At 35.9% G+C, this 10,292-nt stretch overlaps 1 protein-coding gene across 1 annotated transcript in view; it reads left to right on the top strand.

The window, feature by feature from the left end:
- Positions 1-207: 207 nt before the first annotated feature.
- Positions 208-10,292, top strand: part of LOC126369208 (monocarboxylate transporter 3-like) — a 58,013-nt gene continuing 47,928 nt past the window's right edge. Inside the window, exon 1 of the mRNA XM_050013514.1 lies at positions 208-489. The gene's annotated coding sequence lies outside the window, so the exon portion shown is untranslated. The remainder of the gene's footprint in view (positions 490-10,292) is intronic.

Here is a 10,292-nt window from a genome sequence, read left to right as displayed (position 1 = left end):
CAAAACCTGTCAAAGTCACTAAATAACCTGAAATCACACTATAAATGTGAAGTAAAGTGAAAATTATTATCACAAAGAAATACTACACTTCAGACGGCCTTATAAAAAATCTGTCATGTAAAATTCCACAGAATATCATTGGATTTGCAGTTGTAAAGTTTTCAAACAATATTATCTCGAGTAAACAATGTTATCATCCCGGCGATAGCACTCGCATTGAACGTTCCTCTGGGACTAGACGTTTGTGTTCACTGGAGGATTTTTTTTGTTAAAGTTTGTGTTGTATTTGTGAACAAAAATGCGGTGGTATGGTGTGAGGCGCGACGGTCTACGTCTCGCCTCTTAGTGAAACTGTTACCACCATCAGTCAGATGTGGTTCGAATGCCCGCCGCGACGCACGTGTCTCCGGTTTCGAAAATAAACGTTCCTCGTGTGTTTTTATACCAGTGAACAGCTGATCGGACGCTCCAGTGTGCAGTGAATTGAAGGTAAGTCGGGGTTAAGTTAAGTCAACAAACTACTTACCTATTTCGAGCGAAGAAGTAACGGGACAAAGTTAAAAATATTTTATTCATGCGTGGAATTAATGAATGAACGTTTATACGCGTTGATTCCAGTTAGCATAATAAAAAGTGTTTGTACATTATTTTTGTACCGTGTAATTTGGTTTGTGAAGTGCAAATTTTTATGTCTATATGCGATTCGATAGTTTTCATTGTTCGGTAAGTGTGTATGGAACACACGCATTTTTATCGCTTGAACAAACAGCAATTTATATTTACACATACACATAATATAACTCATATGCATTGTACAAATACCTACTTGTAATACGTTTGAAGAGTGGAGGAAAATGTAGGTATAAACGTTAGGTTTTAAAGTCAGCATTAAATTAGCACTTAGGTCGTATAACTTAAGTTCGAACTCGCATAAACCCTAGTGTTTTCCTTAGCAACCAAACTTGTTATTCAAGTTGGTTTCATACTTTACGACTTGCACTTTCAAAGTCAAAGATTATCCACCGATTACGAAGCAGCATGAAAGAAATAAAGAAATAAGTTATGTTACGTTTCGTGTGTACTAAAAATATTACACTTCTATTTTTGACTTGTCCACTAGGCTGGGAAAGAAAGACGAATAAAAAACAATTGAACAAATCATCAAATGCGTTCAGCTTCTAATCCGGGCATGTAGAAAAAGTCGGGTACTACGGGTTTAGGTAAACTCTGCCTCTGTGATGAAGCTTTTATGCTATGTAATTAAAGGTTAAAAAACAAACTGAGAGGAGGAGAAATTGAGGAGCAACATGTTAGCATGCTATGGGCATGTAATGAGGAGGGATGAAAGGCGTTACGAGTATGAATGTGGATGGCTATAGGTATATGGGAGGACCCAAGAAAGTGTGGATGGATTGTGTAAAGAAGGATATTTGTGTGAAAGGTGTGAGTACCGATATGACGACTGACAGAAGGAATGGAAGAGGAATACACGACCGACCATACCTGGAGTGGAATAAGGGTAGGAGGATTTTTATCCTCCCAGCATTATCCATTTCTCACAGGGTCCGCTTGCCTAACCTGAAGATTTGACAGGTCCGGTTTTTTTCAGTAGCGACTGCCTGTCTGTCGTTCCAATCCGCGAATGGAAAACCAGCCCAATACAGCTTAGGTCACATACCTCCGAAAATGCAACAATTTTCACCTGCATTGAAACTAGCGTGTCTATTTAAAAAAAAAAAAACACTTCCGAATGTGATTTTTCATTAAGGTTCTTACAAGGTTTTCTCTATAAGTCTACAATGTAGATTATTTATTGTCCCCACCGCTATTCGAACCCGGGACGTCCGTTAGCACAACGCTCTACCACTGGACTACTTTGTGATCCTAGTTTGGTTAGGACATTGCAGGCTGATCACATGATTGTCTAAAAATAAGAAGATTCGGAAGGCACGTTAAGCCGTTGGTCCCGGTTATTACTTACTGATGTAAGTACGTAGTCGTCACATGAGTCACGGGCCTTTGGATGCTCACTAATAACTCTGACACCAGAGTTGATGAGGTTGGTTATCCACCTCACAACCCACACCATAGAAGAAGATGTAGATTATGTTGACGAGAACCAACTAGTTATAAATGAAGGCTGGCAGACTGTCCCTACACGGTACATTATAATGTTATCTATCTTAGGACATCTATACAAGTATATACGGCTGCAAATTATCTTCTATTGATGTATTGCTCTCTCACTCCGATAGAGATAAAAAATAAAACGTAAGTTGTACCTCTCTCTAATTTTCACTCTGAAACTGTTTACTTACCTAAAAGCTAGAAGCCTAAAATGTAGCCTAAATACTTCAATTTTAAATACTTGTAGTATTTAAAATTGAAGTATTTGATTATTAACGTGGTTTGAAAACAGAACATTTATTAAAAGCTAGTAGCCTAAAATGTAGCCTAAACAGAACATTTATTGAAAAACAAGATTCCATTTTTAAACCAAATCAAATGCCGTTTATTTTCGATATTAGATAATTATGTCCTTTCGCATTACAATCTAAATATTGCGGATGAATTATTTCGTTAAAAATCATTCGTTTCATTCGGTAAGTGATCGGAATCATTCGAATAATTCGATTGTTAATTTTTGGAACAACCGTCCATCACTATTTGCTACAATGGTAAAAGTAACAACTATTTTTATTATATTATATTTTTGAATAATTAGGTACCCGAGTAATGAGAAACTAGGTAATTATCACGTTAATTCTAGACAGCGCCATCTATATTTTTTTGGGGGAAAGTAGCTTGGAAAGTCTCTCATTGCCTATCATTTTGGACGCCACAGATTAAAAACTAAAATTAATAGTTTATTTCTACAAATCTGCAATAGAGTATATTCAAACTCAAAGTGCTTTATTTGTAAGAATATGGGTACAAAATGATCTTATAGCTAGGATGTCCGCCATAGTCGACCTTATAATTCAGGTATACAAATTAAAATATATTATCATGCATTATCATGTCACATCAATTCAATAAATTAATATAATTAATAATTATAATTAAATCTATAACTTAAGTCAGCTAGTAAAATTTGTATCAATTCATATAAAAACAATTACATTAAAAATCATTATTATACATTTCATCAAAGTCAATTATATTTAAAAAAAGTAGCGTAATGATAATTGGACCTTAACCGGTTACATTACGTGTCAGTGTACTAACTGGCTGTTTCTTTACTTTTACTTATAGTCTAAGAGTTAGCGACAGATAACCGAAGTGTTATGATTAAATATGTCAATGGGTTGAATTTCGCTGTCTTACCAGAACTGGTTTGGAGATATGTGTTCTAATTATGTTAAAACATTATTTTAACGTAAGTTTTATAATTATAACTCGGTAGGAGGCAAAGTAAAAAAAAGGAAAAAAATGGTTCAGTACGATCTACTCTTGCGTGCGTCAATGAATCGATTGATGAATGTGGAGGAAGCAAGAGAAGTGTGCCAGGATCGCAGCAAATGGAATCCCATAGTCTGCTTACCCCGGTGGAAGATAAGCGTGAGTTTATATATGTATGTATGTAGGAGGCAATGTAAAAGCAGGCATACAGGCTTGTAAAATTGATCAAGTACGGTCACGAGCATTAATATGTATACCTTTGGTACCATGTCACATTAACTTTTTTGACAAATGGAACTGTAAGTCTCAGTAAATGTCAAACATGTTAGTGCGACAGAGTCCTAAAGTGAGTACATTATATTGCTCATGACTGTACCTATTAAAGAGGACATAAAAGCACGAAGAGTTCATCACTGCATATTTACAATGACTTTAGTGGACAAAAGGTTATTATTAATTGTGTAAAATAAAAATGTGTTAACGAAATCAGGTCTAATGAAATATTAACGAATCGAATCAATGAAATCATGACAAATAATGCTGGTATTGATTTGTTATTTATCAGATAACGAAGGTCGTCGTGTTAGCGACTGATATGTAGGTAACGTTCAGAATAGTAGGTATTAATTAATTGATATTCATATACATGTGTATAGGCAAACCTATTTGTAATAAAGTGGTGTATGTTACCTATTAGAAAAGTGGTATTTCCCCATTGAAAATGGTATGAGGAAATTTGCATACCTATACTCTACAAGAAAGAACAACGACATAACATAAGCTAGTCTAGCTAAGCTAGGCTACAGGGTAGTCATAGGTACATCCATCGGAAGATGAGCTAAATACTAAGTACCACACCTCAACGAGCCTCAAACAAAAAAAAGAATGTATATATGTGGGATTTTGGGTTTGCTCAATTAAACAGTCAAGTACGGTTCAAACACTTATTTTTATTTTTAACCTCCGCGTAATTACACCACCATCGTTTTCGTCCGCCTTCCGCTATCTCGCCTTCCCTTCTCCCTCCTTCCATCACTCTCACTCATTCACACTCCTTCACTCAATCTATCATTTCTCTATGCATCCCTTCTATACTCTATACCTTCTGTACTACTCATGTTACTCGTCTACTTCTCACACAATCATCTCAACTCACCTGTCACTCACTCAGCCACACGCCTACACTCGGCTGTCCTGACATAAAGCTTGCCCTCAAGCTTTACAAATGGCTCTACACCAAAACATCAATGACTCTATTACAATGACTCTATTACAATGACTCTATTACAATGACTCTATTACAATGACTCTACTACATTGACTCTATGACAATGACTCTATGACAATGACTCTATGACAATGACTCTATGACAATGACTCTATTACATAAACAAAACATTCTCGTATAACAACTCATTCATACACTATCACACCTCCTAAAATTCTCGTTACAATTATAAATCTTAAAAAAAATACAAAAACTCTATAAGCAAGTCAATAGGTATTAAACACTGTTACACAATACTAAGTCTTATCCACCCTAGATATTCTCAAAATATTTTAATGCAAAAAAAGTTCCATTCCACACTAAAACTCGTCTAAGAAACAAGACATACCTACTACAACTTATGTTTAAACTGAAACACCTTCAAATATATTTTTTATAAAAGAACATCTAAAACAAAACTATTTCCTGCAATTTTATTTAAACAATACAGCTTGTGTACTTCGACAACAATCTAAACATCTAAATATCAAACAAAACTAGATAAAGTTCTCATATGTTGTAATAACAAACTAACTATAAAATTCAGTACAAGTAAGTCTTATCAGGGAAACTGTAAACACAATAAATGAATTTCTTAACCAACAGTCTTAATTATTTCAATAAACAGTCTTAATATTCATTATCTTACTTATGACATGTAAAAATTTACACCCTAACTTTTACATAACAACTCAAGCAAAAACAAAGCATGGTTACTGGGTCTGAACCTCAGTATAATTTTAAAGAAAATACTAATTAAAAGTGATGCGAAATAATGAAATAGTAAACAAAAAAAAATAAACCTCTTCAAGCCTCTCTAGCCAATGCCATAAGGGTACACCTGCATGAAGTCTGCACTAGCATCGGACTTCTTCATCTTCTCAACGTCACCACAATCTCTCCATCTGACTTTAATAGACTTACAGGGTTCTAATAATTTTGGCATTAATTTCATACTGCTCCTAAACTGAGTCCTTTTAGCTGCTCTCTCTCTTTGCTGTGTACTTTCCTTTCTAATCCTATCATAATTCTTCTTATTTTCTTCTTTTCTTTTCAACTTCTTGACTTTTCGTTTCAATTCTTCTCTATTGTACATGTAATTTTGGTTTTCTTCTCTTAATAACCATAAATTGGTGCTGCTTTTCCTCCTGAGTAGCACTAACGGGTTAGCATCATTGGAGGTACTGACTTTAACACCTTCTTCTCCAAGCCACTCCAGTCTTTCTAACTCAACCTCTTCTTGCTCCATGACTGTCAAACGTCTAAGTCGCCGGGGAACAGGTATTTCATCCTTCAAAACATTCTTCAACTCTGTAGGAGATACTCTCGTCTTCTTCGGGGTATAGGAAGTGTCCAAGGACTCAACTTTGTCTTGTATGGAATTGCTCTTCACTTCACAACCTAAAAAGTCAACCTCAGCAGGAAAATGTTTGATTTTTGTTGACCACGAATCGTCAAAAGAAGGCAAAAAGGTGACTTTGTTGTGATCCAGTAACATGACAGTTTTCTGCAGTAATTGTTGACCAATAATCATATCGTACGGCATTACATGAATTGGCACAATATTAAACTTTACGTCCGTAAAATATTTACCGTCTATTGTCACAACAGTAACAAAACAATCACACGATCGCACGTCGCTTGCGCCGAATCCCGATAATATCACGTCACACTTCTCTGGTTTATCGATGTTTAACTTCTCATAACACGTCGCAGACATTAAGTTCGCTTCACTTCCCGTATCAATAAGCGCGCAGACCGTTTTTCCATTAACTTGTACAGATTTTAACGGCCGATTTCTTCCATTAACTTCTTCGTTTATCATCATAACTTGCGAATATGCACCGGTATGTGATCTGTCAAACTCAACTCCATTCTTCACGTCATTCTCGTTCATCTCAGTGTTGCCAGTATTCGTATCTAAATTCCTACCATTTTCTGACACTTTAATGCACCATTGTTTCGCCGACTGGACCGGTCTTCGTTCACTCACTTGCTTTGCCGACATGTCGCATTGCGACAGGGGTTTCGCCGAACCGCCAGATGTCGCTGTCGCTGCTATCACCATTGGATTTTTCGGGCAATGCAATGCAATATGGCCGAACAATCCGCACTGGAAACATCTTAATCCTTTTCCACGATGTGGGCACTGTGATGAAACATGATTTTCTTCGCCGCAATTATAACACTTCACACGTCTATCTTCCTGTCTTCGTCTTGCTGTATTACTATCCTGTTCTCTCGTCGCATTATGTCGTTGCTTCACACTTTTACACACATGTTCATAGATTTTAAGCTTCTCTTTCAGGTCTCCAAACGTCGATACGCCATACAACATAATCTTGTTGTTTTCATAGTCTTGTATACCGTCTACAATATACTGTATAGTAATGTAATCAGGTAATTTTCCTCTTCTGCCGAGCTCCTTCATAGCTAACATATACTCGTAGCATGTTTCGTTATTCGTCTTCTTCTTCGTACTTAGGATTTCGTGTAATTCTTTTTGGTTAATTGTATCAGAAAATTCCTTCATAATCGCGGTTTTCAAATCCTCAAACGTCTTGAAAACACGCTCCGACTTCAGCCATAGCTCCGCCGTCGAACACAATGATCGCCTCGCTATAATAAGCTTTTGTATAGGCGTCCAGTTGAAGATCTCGCCATTATCTTCAATTTCTTCCACCCATCGTGACACAGTATACATCTTGTCATTTCCCGAGAATTTAGGTATGATGCCGTCGTACATCATCGAGTAATTTGGTACAACCGGTACCGATTCTGGATCTGGTTGTCCACGTCGTCCGCCCTTCATATTTTCCGTCGTCATGATAATCGAAATTAATCGAGCCGTCTGATCGATAATTTCGCGTCTTCGTCGTCGTCTAACTAGCCACTCGGTGCCGTCTGCGCCTCGTGTCCGTCGTGAAAATTTTCGCCGTCTGCGAACGTCGTTGTCCCACCGTATCCTGTCCAATTAATGAGCACCCATCCCGGACGAGCCCCCAAAATGTGGGATTTTGGGTTTGCTCAATTAAACAGTCAAGTACGGTTCAAACACTTATTTTTATTTTTAACCTCCGCGTAATTACACCACCATCGTTTTCGTCCGCCTTCCGCTATCTCGCCTTCCCTTCTCCCTCCTTCCATCACTCTCACTCATTCACACTCCTTCACTCAATCTATCATTTCTCTATGCATCCCTTCTATACTCTATACCTTCTGTACTACTCATGTTACTCGTCTACTTCTCACACAATCATCTCAACTCACCTGTCACTCACTCAGCCACACGCCTACATATATATACACATATGTAAGTGTCAGAGTTCTATTAGTCAAATAAATAAATACATGAAATACCTTGACATTGATTTATTAGCGCAAGTTGAAGTCTTTGACTTTAAGACAAATTATAACATGGTACAAGTAATCAGAATAGAGAAAAAAGTCTATAAATATCAATGTATATATATATAGCTCAATATGTGTGATGTGGTTGTACTTTTTTAAATAAATAAAAATAAATAAATAAATATATAAACATATTGGTATTAGGCCATCACGTCTAGGTATAAATTTGATGAATACCTTTATATATACACATAAATATACTTCAAATATGTGGAAGAAATTAAATGTGTGTAATATGTGGAGATCGCGAGGAGTGGAAATCTGTTATTCGAGCATAACAGAAGATTCCCATCCCATCAGGGGATCAAAGGATTAGAAGAAGAAGAGAAGATGTGCAAGAAATACGGCTGCAAGTTGTCTTCAAATAGTTTGCATCTCTGTCTATTGGCTTTGCTTAAATAGGTATTTATTATTTTTGTGATTGTTCTCTTTTCTGTTACGTTACACGTGAATGTTGCCAAATATTATGACCGAATATAAAAAAAATGTCTGAAGGTCAAAGAAAGAACAATATTCTCCGACATATCATGACGAGCACAAAAGATGATTGTAAATGCATAAAGAGAAATTGTAATATGACACTATACCTATCTTGTGATTAGATAAAGTCGGTTATAAAGATAGTGGAAATTCCAGTTCTAACACAACTGCATAGGTTGATTTATCCTTACTGGTTAACATGAATTTTGCACTTACAACATGAGTTATGTTACCAGATGTTTTTGATAGCCAGGGTGATGAGGTCGGTCGTTGACCTTACAACCCACACGAAAGAAGAAGATAGACATGGTTCATATCACCTTCATACGATTGTTGTATCGTACCGATAATCGTACTGTATACAAAGTCGCGTTGTTATTGTGTGTAATAAGTAAATATTGTTTTTATAATTACCTAATTTATCTATTAATCTGTCGATATAGTATCTAATCTTGACATTCCATAAAGAATATTCTTCATTAGGTACTTAAATATAAAAATATTTATATACCGATCGAAAAGAAATTCATAAATAAAGTTGTGTTTTATCTTGACTCTTGCTCTATAATGGAAAGTTCTAGAAATATTCTAGAGCCGTCCCTTACGCTTTTTACGTCTTTTGCTGTTCTCGTCTTTAGAAACCACATTGCTAGTTCACTACAGGTTTCTCGCTGTCCTTTTTACTCCTAAAGGTTTTGGTATAAGTATGTTTCTTTCTTTTTCTTTCCTTTTACTTTGAAGTATAGCTGTCGATATTGTGTTTGCATTTAAGTAAAGAAATAATAATGAGTTCAAGAAGCAATTCTTGAAAATAATTTATGATTCAAATTACGAGTACCTAATCTTAAAATATTTAAATCCTTACTCCTATGATAGAAATGAAGAATGTACAGTCATGCATGAGCAATATAATGTACCCACTTTAGGACTCTGTTGCACTAACATATTTGACATTTAGTGAGACTTACAGTTCAATTTGTCAAAAAAGTTAATGTGTCATGGTACCAAAGTGTATACAATTAATGCTCGTTACCGTATGCCACCTTAGGTAGAACTCATAGAACGTTAGTTTTTTATAGTTTCTGCGAATTTTAACAACGAATGCTTTGGCGACAACTTTCTCTCTGTGATCGATTGTGGGTTTGATAAACGAATCGTAAACTAAAGGGAAAGTTTATCATTCATTCATTTCGGACATAAATTTGCGGTAATGTATTTTAGACTTAATAAAGTATTCGTAACGGAAATGGGCAAATTAATTTTAAATTCATAAATTAAAATATGTTAGGTTTGTCAAGATTTTAAACTGGTCAAGTAAGATCAATTTATTGCTGAAAAATGTATTTTATAAGTTATTGCATAAATTCACGTACATAATACCTAATAGGATGGGCAGATCATAGATAAAATCAAAGACAACTTGCAGCCACTGTTGATACCGAGTCCTAAGATGGATATGTTGTCCATCATGTTAGATAGGACACAATACCTCTGTCGGATTTTACGACAAGGTCGGGAAGAAATGGAACTGAACATTTTCTGTTTTTATTCGCTACCACTCTACCATAAAAGCTAATAAGAACACAATTATTAACTTGTATTTATTTAGTTATTAACTTGTATTGGACTGGTTTTCCCTTCGCGGGTTGGAAGGCCAGACAGGCAGTCGCTTCTGTAAAAAACCGGACCTGTCCAATTTTCAGGTTAGGTAAGCGGACCCTGTGAAAAACGG

This window comes from Pectinophora gossypiella, chromosome 8 (genome assembly GCF_024362695.1).
Source record: "Pectinophora gossypiella chromosome 8, ilPecGoss1.1, whole genome shotgun sequence".
Taxonomy (NCBI): Eukaryota; Metazoa; Arthropoda; class Insecta; order Lepidoptera; family Gelechiidae; genus Pectinophora; species Pectinophora gossypiella.
This window is presented reverse-complemented; position numbering and strand designations above follow the sequence as displayed.